The sequence below is a fragment of the Gymnoscopelus microlampas genome (assembly GCF_963454915.1).
Source record: "Gymnoscopelus microlampas genome assembly, chromosome: 12".
NCBI lineage: Eukaryota > Metazoa > Chordata > Actinopteri > Myctophiformes > Myctophidae > Gymnoscopelus > Gymnoscopelus microlampas.
In genome coordinates, this window is record NC_139949.1 from 40,191,673 (window position 1) to 40,208,897 (window position 17,225).

Here is a 17,225-nt window from a genome sequence, read left to right on the forward strand (position 1 = left end):
AAAGTGAGGAAATAAGGATTACAATAATAAGGAAGATAGGCATACAATGCTTTCTCTCTCCTGCTGCTCATCGTGCTCATCATGCTAAGTGTACACACACACACACACACACACACACACACACACACACGCACACACACACACACACACACACACACACACACACACACACACACACACACACACACACACACACACACACACACACACACACACACACACACACACACACACACACACACGCACACACGTACACACACACAAAATATATACCCTTATGCATGCTCTCTCCATCCGTCTGTTTATAATTTTCCTAATGCTTGAGATTTAATTAATGTGGGGCAGAGTGAGGCCCTTAATTGAAAGCTTCGCTAAGAATATCAATTGCTCCTGGGGACTGGGGCAATGTGTCCCTGTCTCCTAAACCAATCCACACCCAACCCCACAGTTTAGTTTTTAATACCGCTCAACTCCATAACTCCAACTAAATACATAATGGTAACTGAATATAAAGTATTTTTAAAGCACGTTTTCCAGTACTTAAATAGAGTTGACAGAGCCACTTTAACTTGTAGTTTAGTAGATACAATTTACATTTTAGGCATTTAGCAGACGCTCTTAAAGGGAAACTTCACCGATTTTCAACCTATCTTCTTCATATAATTGGTCCTCACTAATACTCATGATAAAATGGTACAATTTTTTTCTACTCGGTCTGTGTCTCAGAGGAGGGCTGTGGACAGTTCAGAAACATGTCACCAGTGACATCATCAATGAGGAATCCAAGCTAATAGAAATTGCAGGCTTTCTATTCTTATTATTCCTAGTCTTATTGTTTTATATGTTTTATGTTTTGTTTTGTTTTGTTTTGTTTTATATCGTTGCTTTTTTCTGCAACTGTCTTATGTATTGTTTTATGGACTCTGAGTCTGAAATAAAGATTGAATTGAATTGAATTATTCCTGGAAAGTTGCAATGCAATAAAAGAAGCCATTTCTCTCGTGTTAATAAAAATCTAAATAAAAAAGTGAAATCTTGTTGGAAAAAAAAATCATGCCTAACGATGATGTCACTGGTGACAGGTTTTTGGACTGTCCACAGCCCTCCTATGAGACACAGACTAAGTAGAAAAAAAATGTACCATTTTATCATGAGTATTAGTGAGGACCAATTAGAAGATAGGTTGAAAATCGGTGAAGTTTCCCTTTAAGCAAGTAAAACACGAGGTAATGCATCAAATGCATAGAAATAGTAATTTAGGATCATAGGTTAACCAAGAACCTATCATTGGTCTAAGCAGTATAATATCGAAAAATCTATCATTTGTAGATTGAAGATTGAGATTTCCAAAAATATATATATGAATTATTTTAAGGCTGGAACCAAGCCACCCAGGATCCTGGTGAATCATAACCATAAATCATTTGATTCTGTATAAAATAAAATAAAACGCAAAAAATCTATCAAATATAGTATATATATTTCAAAATGGACACAGAATCAAATGTTTTATGGTCATGATTCACCAGGATCCTGGATGGCTTGGTTTCAGGCTTAAAGTAATTAATACAACTATTTTCGGAAATCTTTAAGGGAAAAGGGAATGGGCTTTCGATCTGTGGCACCACAAAATGGCCGCCACTGTTATGCCCTATACTTTGACTCAAGTACTGGGGTTGTGTACTAGTCTACCACTGCTTATCACTCTCTTGGTCTCCCTATAGAGAAACTCAAGGCTGGGTATGCATAAAAAAACCCCCACATATTATGTTATCAATACTGGCCCCAAATTCAACAATGATATTAAAACAGCGCAGTACTTTTTTTCCCTGTGAGTCTTTCCTTGTTCCTTGATATGGAATTTGATTTAAGAGAGAATAAATGAATTTGTTGAAATCCTGCGAGACGTCTTTTGTTGAAATCATGCGAGATGTCTTCTGTGGTATATTATTAAAATGATTATTCTTTGTTTCAACTGAAACAAGCCTCACAAATGAAAGGAGCCTCATCTCAATCATAACTGAAAAACAAAAAAAATGTCCTCTTAACAATCCCCACAGTAATGACCTTGATATTACCTTGATATTTCTCTCCAATCTGCAGCAATAGAAACACATGTGTTAAAATAACATATACATACATAATACCCCCATACATAACCCATGTCCCACATATACACGGTCTGAACATTTTTACAATAAAGAGGACATGCAGGTAGAAAAGGACCCACCATAGACAGTCAAGCATATACATGATTAAAAACGATTACAGGAACGGCTTGATGTCACATTCCTCATTCAGACCACGAGGAGAGAATGTGCTAAAGTATGAATGAATATAAAACATCTCACGTTGTTGTAACAGGCGCTCGTGGTGGCTACCTCTTACAGGCCTCTCCACCTTCTCTATGCCTACATATCTGAAGGAACTGATGCTGTGGCCTGCCTGTTTGAAGTACAAATGCTACAGGGTTCTGCTCATCCTCACATCTGATGTTACTGCCTACTCACCATGCTCACCATGATTCTGACATGACACACTGACCATGATACTGACATGATACTGACCTGATACTGACCATGAAACTGACATAATACTGACTAGACACTGACCATGACACTGACCATGACATTGACATGATACTGACATGATACTGACTATGAAACCGACATAATACTGACCATGACACTGACATGATATTGACAAGACACTGACCATGACACTGACCATGACATGATACTGACATGATACTGACCATGATACTGACATGATACTGACATGGTACTGACCATGAAACGCACACTGACTGAGAGTAAACAAATGGAACCAAATGGCCGTACGGGTCCATTTGGTTCCATTTGTACATTCTCAGAGTTACGTACATACTGTACCTCTAAGCTTAAGGGTCCATTTGGCACCCTGAGGGTCCTGAGGGTCCCTGGACCTCACTATGAGAACCACTGTATTAGATTATTATAGCTGGGCTGGGATCTTTCTTATTATTATTACTATCAATTGTCTTGTTATCTTCACCTTCTGCATTGCCATAGGCTGTGAAACGTTGACCTTCATACTGCGATAGCATTACCACCCCTCATCAGTATTAAATTGAAACTCAAACAAAGCCAAATCACCCTATTATTAAATAATAGTAAAATAGATTACAAATCTATTATTTTATCATTCACACACACACACACACACACACACACACACACACACACACACACACACACACACACACACACACACACACACACACACACACACACACACACACACACACACACACACACACACACACACACACACACACACACACACACACATTTCATAAAGTCTGACCAGAAGCAGGAATAAAGCATAACATTTGGATTTTAATGGACTCTGTCCACCCTTGTTTGTTTTTTAATGTGTTTGATTGATTGATTGATTGATTGATTGATTCAATTCGGAAGCTCCAATTCAATAAAACATCTTAATAAAAAACATGATAAAATGACCTAAAACACTCAATAAACAATAAACATAGGACAAGAGTATCAGTCAAATAAAGTGCATAGTGCAAAGTAAGTACAGAGAGTTATTGTCACTTTTCGCTGTCATTAAACAGTCTGTGGGAGAATGTTTTTTGCTAGTGTGCTCTGAGAGGATCTTGTATCCCTTCACCCTTTTGGAAGGGAGAAAGGTCTTTTGTGGGTGTGGGGGTGGGGTCTTTAATGATCCTCAGGGATTTATTGAGGGAGCGCTGGGTGTAGAGGTCCTACAGACTGGGCAGCTCACACCCGATGATATTCTCGGCAGTGCGAAGGACCCTCCTCAGGGCCTTGCGGTCTCTGTCCGTACAGCTGCCGTACCAGGATGTGAAGCTGCTTGTCTGGACTGGAGGCTCTCTATTGTGCCTCTGTAGAAGTCCCTGATGGTGTGGGGTCTCCTTTTTGGCGACAGTCCCAAGTCAGGTCCTTCTCAATATTCACCCCCAGGTATTTGAAGGTGTCCACCCTCTCCACTGCTGAGCCATTGATGGTAACGGGTGGGAGCTCATTCTTCTTCTTCCTGTAATCCACAATAATCTCCTTGGTTTTACTGACGTTCAGGGAGAGGTGATTGTATGGTAGAGTATGTTAATACAATATCTATCTATCTATCTTATATATACAATTTGAATCCTGCGCCATGTCGGTTGTCAGTATGTATGTAGCCAGTGTGACGTAATCTGACATCACGCCAGTGTGACGTAATCTGACATCACGATGAGACGGTCGTCCCGAATATGGACACAACGCCAGTGGGTCTCTCTTTTAACATTGTACACCACTGCACACTGCTCACAGGTCTGCCATGCCAGGTGTGAGTAATCACAAAGTGGGTTTGGGTCCTTGCAGAGGTGATGCACGTCACCTCTTTAGGTGCCTGTAAGGTGGCACTGCAAAGTGAACGACGCGTCACGCTAGACGTTCGGGCCGCGTAGCGGCCCGAACTTCTAGTCGTATACAATTGGGGTGGTTGTATTTGGTCTCCCTGGTCTTCTGTTGAGACATTAACAATTTCAAAGGCACCGGAAATGATCGAAATGTGTTGGAAATTGGAGACGTGGAGTGCCAGCCAGAACATAGCTAGAACGTAGCAGAGACAATGAATAACACAAAGAATAAGACGGAAACGATAATACCACCGCGGATGTCGAACCTCTAGCGGATTTTAAATATAGATAGATGTGCATGTTTACTAATCTGTATGTAATATTGTATTGCTTGAATAATCAAACAATCTGTCATGCATGTGCCTTTGCCATGCACCAGTGCCATATGGTAAAATGCCACTGCACACCCAACCATGAAGTGCAAATAATTTTCTTTCAATATGATATGATTTTAACATCACAGACGGCTAAAACAAAATTGTTGGGGACGGCTTGGATCTTGTTCTGTGATCTGTCCACACGATAAGAGCCGTTGTCCTTTTTTTTAACTTATAATTTTTATCCCACGATTTTGTAACCCTTTTTCACCCGGTGCCAATTTGCTAAGTGATCCTGGGCACTACACTCCCCCCACCAGTAGGGAGGCCAGGGCCGAGCTCATGCCTCCTTCAATGCATGAGAGCCAACTGACCTTCTTGTCACCCGACAGGGGAGAGTTTCCCTGGTTGGACGTAGCGCGTGGAAGGAACACGTTATTCCAACCAGTTCCCTTCCCCTCCATCAGGCGCCCCGGCTGACCAGGGGGAGGTAAGAGAGCCATTGTCCTGATCAAACATCTCGATCATCTCAAAGGATCTAGGCCTTACTCCCAATCATAAACTTTTGTCAGGGACAGACAATTTGGCCCAAATCAGTCAACGCTAAAATCTGCCTCTTTGAGTCCAGTTAACCAACATAATGTATGGTCATCAAATCACAAAACAGTATTGTGAAACGTACTATTATAATTATTTTAATGTGTTAATTAGTTAAAGGCTTGACTTACAGTGAGTCAACAACACAGTTGGCCGTGTTGGGCTGGTGGGAAGCTCTCACAGGTTGGTCAGAATAGTGTGTTCCACCACATGCATTATGCCCTCTCGGTGAACACCCGCACTGTCAGGTAGTGGTGGGAAAAAAACGTTCACTGAAATGAACGAACGATTCACGTTCACGGCAATGATTCGTTCAAATGATTCGTTCACGTTCTCGTTCAGTAGCGCTATTTTCTAGTGTTCAAAATATACTTGAGTAAAAGTACAAAAGTATTGGCATCAAAATATACTTAAAGTACCAAAAGTAAAAGTACTAACAGATTTGAAAATAGCCGATCTACAAGCTCACAATGCGTCGCGATGCGACACATTGTGAGCTTGTAGATCTGCTATTTTCCAATAGCCCAGGTATAAAAATAGGTCTAAAGTGGTTAATGTATGTTTTATAATGAGTGTAAAACACCATCGCGGGAGCGTTTTTTTTACGTTGCGCGTGAACGTAGCAGTTTCAGAAAGTGAACGAGCTCGTTCACGTTCATGGCAAATGAACTACTTCTTTTGAACGAAGCAGCTGGCGATTCCATGTCTATTATTGGAGGAGATGTGGTTGTCCAAAACCTCCCCAGACCAGACAGCATGGGATTGGCAGTGTCAGGGATGATACAGATGAAAGGGAATTGGTAATGACTAAATGAAAAAATACACACCAGTGATAAAAAAGAAAAGCCTTACAGTATCTCTTGTCCTCAGATGAGCCCTCCATTGTCACCTCCAATCATCCTGGTTCTCCATACATCTGACCAGCTTGTCAGTACTTTGCGCTCTGCGTCTTTCTTGAGTACGTCCACGTGTGTTACTGTGGGACGTCTTCGTGACCGGTGCCTGTGTGTTGGCTCCCACAGCACCAATTTTCTGGCTGGCAGTATCAAATGTTTAATTGGGCATATAAACAAATACTCTACACCAAATCTCTCTGCAGAAAATAGCCTATCTACAAGTTTGTGAGCTTGTAGATTTGCTATCTTCGCCGAATGTTCACCTATTACGACATGGCCAGAATAGGGATACTGTACTAGGGTTCATGTGGTTAAGCATAAGCAGTACACAACCTATTATTATGTCCCCTGGCCCTAGACACTGAGATCTCTGGCTGTACCTGAATCGGGGCTAAAAGCTAAGGGTGACCAAGCCTGTACAATAAGTTGTAGATTCAGTGGATTGTTCAGTGAAATAGTACACCATTTTTTAGTAAACCTAAAGTTTAGTTTGTGTCTAGTTTACTTTCACTTGTTTATGTGAGACTTGATAGTGACATACTGATGCTGAATAAGTTTCTGTGCCTGTGGAAGGAACAGAGCTGTTGTTTTCATCATATGGAAGGAAAGCCAGGAAAGCAGCTGGTGGCAGTACTGCATGTCAGCTTACCGTACCTACATTGATATATGTGAAGAACAGCGCAGACTCTTGTTCTGGGCCCTGAACACAAAGACTTTTCCTTCACTTTCCCGTGTGGAGTGAGAGTGTTGGCAGTGTCAGCATCAAGTGCTCCAGTGGAGCGTGTTTCCAGCCATGTGGGGATAATAATGTGACCCATCACACTCAAATATAGCTTATAAAGTCCCTATCTAGCTTGAGTTTGCAAATGCTGGACTGCACTGCACTGTAGGACTCTAGGTATCTTTTTGTGATTTGACTTAACCTGAACATGGGGACTTGGGACTTTATTGTACTTGAGACTTGTCCTTCAAGACAAGGGCATCTCTCAAAGACGCAATAATACTGTCCATAAGTCTTTCCTGCAAGTGTATGCAATATTGTACCGTAAATTAATTTGGAACAAGACTGTTTAACATACAGTAGTATAATCATGATTCAGCATTATTGATGAGATGCTTTGAAAGTAGTGTGGTACCCCTCTGTTGGGGAGATTTAACCTTATATTCCCCTTGCATCTTGGATTAACCCATTAAGACCTGAGGCCAATTAAAAAAATGTATTCTAAATCCTAACAGTTTTCAGAAAAACTTAATTGCTATATCAGTGTTGCTCAAACCTTTTCTTGTCAAGGACCCCCAAAATTATATGTATTTGGCCTCGGACTCAAAATATTCTGTTCCAGGGACCTCCGCAGAAGCAAAGATTTGAGTTAAAAATGTTCGCTTTACAAAATATATATATTCAAAAGATTTGCACAAACGTTCACAATTTTCCTTAACTTTCCTTCCGTCACTTCGTGTAAAATGACACTGCAGATGCTTTACCGGTTTTAATGGATTAAATCAGGTAATTGCTAGTCCTCATAAATAGTTTCAGGACAGACAAAAAAAAAGCCTATCGATGTCTAGAGGTAATTACATTTAAAAGCATTCAGCAGATATGCTGATCTAGAGAAGGAAGTAGTACAGTGTGAGGTTTTTCATGCCTTTTATTTGCACCTCAAAGTCAGACCTTCAAAAGGAGTAAAGAGAGAGAGGAGAGAACAGCAATCTACAATAAGCCCAGCGAAATAAAGTTTTCAATAGCTTTGTCGGGGTTCATGGTGGCATTTGCAGACAGACAATAGGACATCAAGATGTGGATGATTCAGCTTTATGGAGCTGGCAGGGCCAAATAAAACCACCTCAGATTTATTATTGTGAAGTGGCAGACGATTCGTGGAACATCCAGCATCCAATATCTGCCACACATTCACTCTGTGACGGGCTCTGCTGTTCCCATCTCTAGGCCTTATGGGGCAAATATAGCTGACTGCTGTATCACTGGCGAGAAAATGGAAGAAAATATTGTGTTTTCACATAATGTGCCCTAGTGGGAGCATGTATGGAGAAAGTGGATGCATCCTCCTAGTATACTATTCTGCTTTAAGACAGCATTCAGCCGCTAGATGTTGCACTCCACTCCACATCACGACACCTCTGTGGCATAAGGTTCCTTATTCCCCTGAGTCATGTGTAGAGTACAAGGCAGCACTCGAGCAGTGTAATGCGGTGCCTGCCTCCAAGGGTCTCAAAGGCGGGGAAAAAAGTACCTCCCCCAACGAAAAGGGACGCAACATGGATATACTGGTGGCCGTCAGCTTACAGATGTAAACAAAACTATCATTTTGGATTCACCAAAATTTGGGGAAAAGTTATACTTTTAGTCACCTTTTAAAAAGCTCTGTGGATGCATTATTTTCTCTTTATTAATATCTTGTTATCAATATCACCTTTTAAGCAGTCGATCAAAATGCTATCAGTATTGAATCCTGCACATAGGTTTAAGGGGATTAAAACATTTCCATACATCTCTTGTCAAAAAGAGGGTCACGGTCAAGATAGTAACTTTGTTAAAAAAAGGTTTGTTCATGATCGATTGATCAATTGATCTGAGACTACCTTCTCAAAGTACAGTTTAGTTTTGAGAGGGAGTTCAGCCTATACACATTTAGTAACTGCCAAAAAAGTATTTTAGGTTTCTTGAGGACGACTTGAACCACAACCACTTTAATACTCAGATGAAACTTGCCATGGGCAAAAGAGCTGTTGATAATTAGCCACTTTAAGGGTGCGGTCACACCAAACTTTAATTCTGCCTATGATTGCGGATTCTGCCAATACTTTTCAATGGGAACAGAACAGAGCAGGGGTTTTTTTTGCGGAAAACCGCAAATGGCAACAAATCCGTTCCCATTGAAAAGCATTGGCAGGATCCGCCCTCATAGGCAGAATCAAGGTTCGGTGTGACTGCTCCCTAAAGGTCATTACACACCGGCGATTATGCGAATATACGCAAAAATTCGGACTCGTTCCGAATAATTAAAAGACGCTTTTTCGCTTCGCTTTTTCGCTCTGTGGAAGCTTGCATGGACTTTTAAGTTTAAAAAAAACAACGCATTATTCGCATGAAAAAATCGCCCCCGGTGTGTAAGGAGCTTTACCCTGGTGTTTTTTAAAGAAATGTTTTCAAAATAATTAAGAATGTTTTGTTTAAGTGGTTCAGTGGTTAATCATCAATGAGAAGTATGTACTTCTTCTGCCAATGAACACTTTTAGGAACCGGCTAGATGACAGGCAGAGGAGAGGACTTTAATATGTGAGACGTCGTCTTCTCTTGGACTACACAAGCAAGGGAGGTTCAAATAAGGCCGACACATTGCACTAAGCTTTCAGAAATAATAGATTCTAGGCCTAGCAGGGGATGAAGCGGAATTATGTTCCGAACTTTATTTTCACAAACCCCCTCCTCCCAAAAAGACAAAAGAAGAAAAAAACATAAGTCTTTATAATGCTCTGGGGAGGATTCAGTGGTATAACAGTGGGAGGGGATTTGAGCTGAAAGTGTGTCGCACAGGAATCAGACTTCTAGACTTCAGATCAACTTTATTATCCCACATGGGGAAATGTGTTTGTTCCAGTGCTCCAGACATAAACACACCATAGCTTCCACAGTAAAACAATAGAAAACACGGGAAGACTACAACATAGACACATCACAGTATATCACAGGGAGACAGAGTAAAACAATAAAATAAAGTAAAAACAGTTAATGGGAGTCGGGACTCTATATAAAATCTGGGGAAATGCTTCTATCACATCCTTGGCTGCATTTTCAATACGTTCAGTCTGGGTTGTTTGGAATGTCATAAAAACAAATAATGTTGCAGTTTCTTTAACGTTTGTATTTACCTTGCAGCCAGTAGTAGTATTACAGAGTGTTGTGATTCTTTTGGTTTTGGCAATTTATGCCAAAGAGAGAGCAGATAAATCACAAAATGGAATGCAAAAGCAGTTGAAAAGACACAGCAGCAGTACTGTAATGCCAACTATAGCTCTCACAAGAGCACTGCACATTTCTCAGTAGAAATGGAATTAAAGGGTGTAAGGGGAGTACTTTTATTTTATCTATCGGATTCTTTGTTTCTCTTTATGCCCTTTTATGCATTTAAATGCCTTTTTCATGCCTTACATAAAACACTTTGATTTGCCTTTGTGTATGAAATGCTATACAAATCAACTTGCCTTGCCTTGGCTTGCCTTACTAAGATTAGCATGGAGTAATGGTACAATGACAACATGGCCAGAGGTAGTCTATACTAGTGGTTAATGCCCTTATCTCTGGGACTACAGTACATGGCATGCCTGTTTTCCTGGCTATGTGTGTTGAAACCCACAAGAGTCTCTCTCTTCTATCTGCAGGGCAGTGGCTCTGGAGGTAGAGTTGGAATTGGAAGGTTCCTGTTTCAATATCTCACCATTACCTGAATTTGAAGTGTGTTTGATCAAGACAATGGGCCTCATTCAGGAAGCCACTGCACTGGAAGGGTACCCAGTGTGAAATGATCCCTTTTTTGGCAAAAAAAACTAAAGTGAGACAGTCCTGTGTAAAGTTTGGTTTGCTCATTTATATCGCCAGCCAGTGGGGATAAAAAGAAATGAATCTATCCCCGAATTACCTTTTGAGATATGTAGACTGTGTGATATGTTTGATATTTATGTTTGATAATATCACACTTTTACAATTTAATTAAAAATGTATGACCGTAACCCTGTCATCCCTATTTGGGGCAAATTTCTCAAAATGTGTGTGTTTTTTTCCTTTTTAAAAAAAATGTCCCCCCAAATAAGAAATAGAATTTAAAAATCTGATCTACAAGCTCATAACAAAGTGTTGTGATCTTGTAGATCGGCAATTTTCACAATTTGTCATACGGCAAAGTATACGGTATAGGGCTTCAGTGGTAAAATATTCCCCCTTTTTTTGTTTTTTACAAATCAAACCCCGGTTGAAGGCATGTGATCTGGTGTCTCGTGTGATACTGTATATTCCACTTAGTAAAAAGAAAAGAAGAAAAGAAAAGAAAGAAAGAGTGAGACGTGGGTATTAGAGATTCATGAGTTTGGTGGCGTCTCCCCTCGTCTCCTGTTTTTTGAACGCCAATGTCTCTGACTGAGTCATTCACTGATTATTGATAAAGTTACAGCTTTGGTCCGCCGGTTGGCTTAACAACAATCTAGTCAATCACAGAGCAATCATCCCTCCAGGCTAGGAGATGTCCTGTAGTTTGTCCCCGGTTTGCCCAACAATGAAAGAGCCAAAAAAAAAAGCTTGTGCTAAAAGAACAATGGTGGCTTGTCTAGAAACTCTCTATTTCTCCCACACAATCCAACAAAAACTGTTTCTGATCATTTTTTGGGCGATGCAGTTGCTCAATCTTCATTTCAGGAGTTTCCATAAGGAAGCAGTATACTACCCTGTCTCATTCAAATTCAGATGACTTTATTTATCCCCAAGGGTAATTAATTTGACAGCGAATCCATTTCACAGTCATGACACAAAAGACAGATAAATCACAGACACGGCAGTTGTATGTCAAAGACAACAGATCAACACACATAATGGGCAACAGCAAAAATTCAACAATCTGATTGTCCTGAACTATCGTCCTGGTTTTCCAAAAGGTGGCATACAGTACAGTAACTTCCTGTTTCAGTTAATTTTCTAATAACTTGGTTTGATTGGCTCAGCTGCAACAGATTTGAACTGGAATCACATAATGACAATAAGTGTTTCCAGGTGATTGGCACTGCTGTAGAGCCAATCAAACGATTCTACAGTAGGGGGAAGTGAATCGTAACAGGAAACAGGTATGCCAACTTCTGGAAACCCGGGACTACAGTACAGCAGTGGTGGAAAGTAACTAAGTATATTTACTCAAGTACAATTTTGAGGTATTTGTACTTTACTTGAGTATTTCCAATTTTCAATACTTTTACTTCTACTCCACTACATCTCAGAGGCAAATATTGTACTTTTACTCCACTACAATTATTTGAAAACTTTTACTACAGTAGTTACTTTTCTGATATAAATTATGATATAATGAAGCATACATTAACCACTTTAGCCCTATTTTATACCTAGGCTATTTGAAAATAGCAGATCTACAAGCTCACAACGCGTCGCATCGCGACGCGTTGTGAGCTTGTAGATCGGCTATTTTCAAACATTTAGTACTTTTACTTTAGGTACTTTAAGTACATTTTGATGCCAATACTTTTGTACTTTTACTCAAGTACATTTTTAATTTTCGATTTTTATTTGTAACAGAGTATTTTTATATTGCAGCATTGGTACTTTTACTTAAGTAAATAATTTGAGTACTTTTTCCACCACTGCAGTACAGTTATGCACAGAGCCTATTGGTCCGCCTGACCAAGTGACACTGGCCGAGTGTTGCCACTTCCTGTATCCGCAGTTTTCGCATTAAAATCGCTCCAGCATTTCCAGCCATATACTAGGTTTTGACCTGATCTTAATTGTTCGCCCCTCTCTCTTAGTTTTCTAATAGCGGAATCTTTCCACTCCTCTCGTTTCATTTTCCCATAAGCTCAACTCTGCTGTTCTTTTGCCGAGTCTCAAGTCTTCGGGGATTCGCTGAGAGAAATCAATTTTGCCTGGCCTCTTTGCCTTTGGAATGGAACACAGGCATGTATAAATATTCACAGGCGGCTATTTCAGATCCCCAGCTTAGGGACTGAATCAGTGGATGAGCTGTTCCTCTGTTTCATCCTGCAGACTGCATCCACACATCTCTCTACACACGCCGTCTGACTGTGTCTCTCTCCCCACCCTTACTAAAATGTGTTCCTCCCTTCATCTTTGTACGTCTTCTGGAGTCTTTACGCCCCCTCTTCCTTTCCTTCTTCCTATCTTTCCCTCCTTCCTTCCTTCTTTCCTTCCCTCCCTCTCTCCTTCCTTCTCATTCTACTTGTATGCACCTTCATTTTATGGAAGACAAGTAGACAACACACTGTACCATCTTTCGTTCTTTCGTTCTTTCGTTCTTTCGTTCGTTCGTTCGTTCGTTCTTTCGTTCGTTCGTTCGTTCGTTCATTCGTTCATTCGTTCATTCGTTCATTCTTCCATTCGTTCATTCGTTCATTCGTTCATTCGTTCATTCTTCCTTTCTTCCTTTCTTCCTTTCTGCCCAGCCCCCACCCTACCCAATATCATCATCTACTCCTGCTTGGCGTCTGAATCTTAATTTGAATGAAATTGTTTTATATTTAATGCCTTCTATTTTAGCAACAGATTCATATTTCATAGCACTCTGCTGCTGTGCTACAGATTCAGAGGAGAACTGCGCCGTCACTTTGGAAAAGACATCAAAACAGATGCATCTCAGCTCTATTTTGAGGACTGCTCTTCATCACATCAGCCCCCCACCGCACCCTCAGTGCCAGACAGTATGAACAGCATGCAGCCTTTCAAGTGCCATGCATGCTGTACCTTGGCTTGTACCTCCTGTGTCTTCACAGGTCCACAGAGAAACAAAATAGGTGTTTCTGTGTACGTAGTACGTACATAATACAGTATATAATTGTAAGTGAGAAAGTGTGCATCTGCAGTTCAGGAATTTTTGTGTGTGATGCAAGTACAACCTGTTTTTATTCTGATTAATTGTTGATCTGGTGAAATTAAATAAAACACCAAGTTAGCCTTATTGAGACTCATGTTTGGTTTTCAGTGTCACTTTCTTCAGCAAAGAGTGGTGTATGATCCATAATATGGGGTTATAGCCTGGCGTAGCTAGACTATATCACTGCGTGGATATGAGTCTTGTTTTGTTTCCCAAGTTCTTCGTCTTCTGGAACAGGAAATGGATTCTCTATGGAGCGGTGCCAGACCCAAATCGCGGAGTGCAATTTTTTTTTGCACTCGCAGATTCGTCTGGTCCCAGGCTATAGGGTTATGTCATGATGTGCTGTACATGCCTTATTTGCCAGATTTTGCTATGATCAGAGGTGGACGAAGCACTCGACCCAAGTACAGTACTTGAGTAAGAGTACAGATACTCCTGGTCAAAATGATTCCACTACAAGTAAAAGTAGCTCAGTCAAAATGTTGTTCAAGTACGAGTAAAAAAGTAATTGCTTTTAAATATACTTAAGTATTCAAAAGTAAAAGTTCATGCTTTTAAAAAACACTTAAAGTACAAGTAAAAGTTAAAGCAAATTTCTTAATTTTTATATCGATGATGTAATGTTTTCACAATGAATTTATAGGACCGTGTAACTCTTGTTTCAGAGAAGTGACTTTCTGAAACCACCTGCACTGCATGTACTTTTTTTTTACACAAGACAAAAGTCAGAATTGATTGCGCCGATCGTCCCCTCTTAACAACAACAGTTTGAACACTGAACGAGAGTAGCCCTGCTGCCTCTGGCGAGCGGAGGGGGAAGCCACAGACACGGCCAGTATGAGAGCAGAAGTGTTGCCAATTGCATTTTAGGGAAGAAAAAAGAAAACAGCCAACCTAAAAGTACTCAGTACTTTACAGACTTCCTAGAAATGTACTTGAGTAAAAGTAAAATATTTGTCTTGGACATGTGCTCGAGTAAGTAAGTAAGTAATAAGTATCACAAATATATAATAATCAAGTAAAGTACAGATCCTCAGAATCTGTACTTATGCAGTACTCAAGAACATTTACTCCGTTACTGTCCACCACTGGCTATGATCATTATGTCAAACTATATGCAGCAGTGTGTCATTTCATGTTACTGTTGTAACTGTCTTGTGTGGATTGGTCTGCCATTGACCGAATGTTTGTGATTGGTGTATTAGATTTATGTTCCGTTCTGTTAGTTGAGTTGGTTAGAAGTGTGAAGTTGAAGTAGAGAGAGCACATCTTTTTTTCTACCATATGTACAGCATGTCCTGTATTTTTGCCTTTACTTCAGTAGAGAGTGAAAAACTGATACTTGCGTCAGATTATTGTGCTCACAGTTTTATGCCACTGTAAGTAGAATTTGACTGTAAGCAACATTGTAAAGTGGTGTAACCAGTATACTATACAGGAAAAATGTGGAATAATGAAATGTGGAATAAAACATAATCCTCTATTGCAGTGTTAATAAAATAAAAAATAAAAAACAGCCCTTTTGCAAAGGCCTTTAAGACAGTGGTTCTCAAACCTTTTTCATGTCAAGGAACCCCTAATTGACACTTATTACCCCGCAGACCCCCATTTGAAAAGATAAGCCAGGGACCCCAATAAGAGAAGGTTTTTACGGCTCTCTAGCAGTGATTCTCAACCATTTTAATTTCAAGGACCCCCAGTTTAACATGCATTAGGCTACGGACCCCCATTTAATGGCATTTCTGGGACCCCAATTCACATTGTAAAACCAATGTTAATTTAACTCTGAGAGTGTACAAATGGAACCAAATGGACCCGTTAGGGTCCATTTGGTTCCATTTGTACACTCAGAGTTACATACCCATAAGGGTCCATTTGGTTCCATTTGTACACTCAGAGTTACAGACCCATAATGGCCATTTGGTTCCCGTCCATCATTTAGCTGGGGACCCCCTGGAACCCCCTCAAGTACCCCTGGGGGTCCCCGGACCCCACTTTGAGAACCAATGCTGTAAGAGACTGGAAATAGGGCATTCATGTATCGTGCACCCTCTGCCTGGAACACAGTGTGTTAATTAATTCTAGAGCTGGAGACGGGACAGTGTCTTTTGGATGTGAATGTTTTAATTAACCTTTTAACTGGCAACATTGTAACTTGTTATGTGTTTACTGTATCTGTACAGAACTATTTGTTTTTTATTGTCACTGCTGCCTGTCTTGTACAGTATGTTCCTCCAAATAGGCATGATATTAGCCTTGGAGAGGCGACCTAGCTGACCTAGCTGGATCAGACCAGATCTGGTGTGTCACACAAATATGCAACATAAATATACATACACATGGATACACATAATATAAGACAACATTCACACAGATTTTCCTATACAGATAAAAGGGAACATACATTCAGCATACACAGGGGTCTTTCACCATGCTGGGTTGTGATGGGCATTTCTTGGTTCCATATGGTCCCCCCCCCTCTCTCTCAGGGGCATAGAGGCAACGCAGGTGAAAGGGTGCTAATCTTAAAGATGTTTATGCATTAGAAACATTGCAGCTGTAGGATGTTAGCTGCAATGTTTCATATTTTCTAACAGCAAAGAAATCCGTATCATGATACTGACATGATACTGACCATATTACTGACATGATACTGACCATATTACTGACATGATACTGACCATATTACTGACATGATACTGACATGATACTGATATGATACTGACCATATTACTGACATGATACTGACCATATTACTGACATGATACTGACCATGATACTGTCATGATACTGACCATATTACTGATACTCACATGATACTGACCATATTACTGACATGATACTGACCATGATACTGTCATGATACTGACCATATTACTGATACTCACATGATACTGACCATATTACTGACATGATACTGACCATATTACTGACATGATACTGACATGATACTGACATGATACTGACCATGATACTGACATGATACTGACCATATTACTGATATGATACTGACATGATACTGACCATGATACTGACATGATACTGACCATATTACTGACATGATACTGACATGATACTGACCATGATACTGACATGATACTGACCATATTACTGACATGATACTGACCATGATACTGACATGATACTGACCATATTACTGTCATGATACTGACATGACACTGACCATGATACTGACATGATACTGACCATATCACTGACATGATACTGACCATGATACTGACATGATACTGACAATATCACTGACATGATACTGACATGATACTGACAATATCACTGACATGATACTGACATGATACTGACCATATTACTGACATGATACTGACATGATACTGACCATATTATA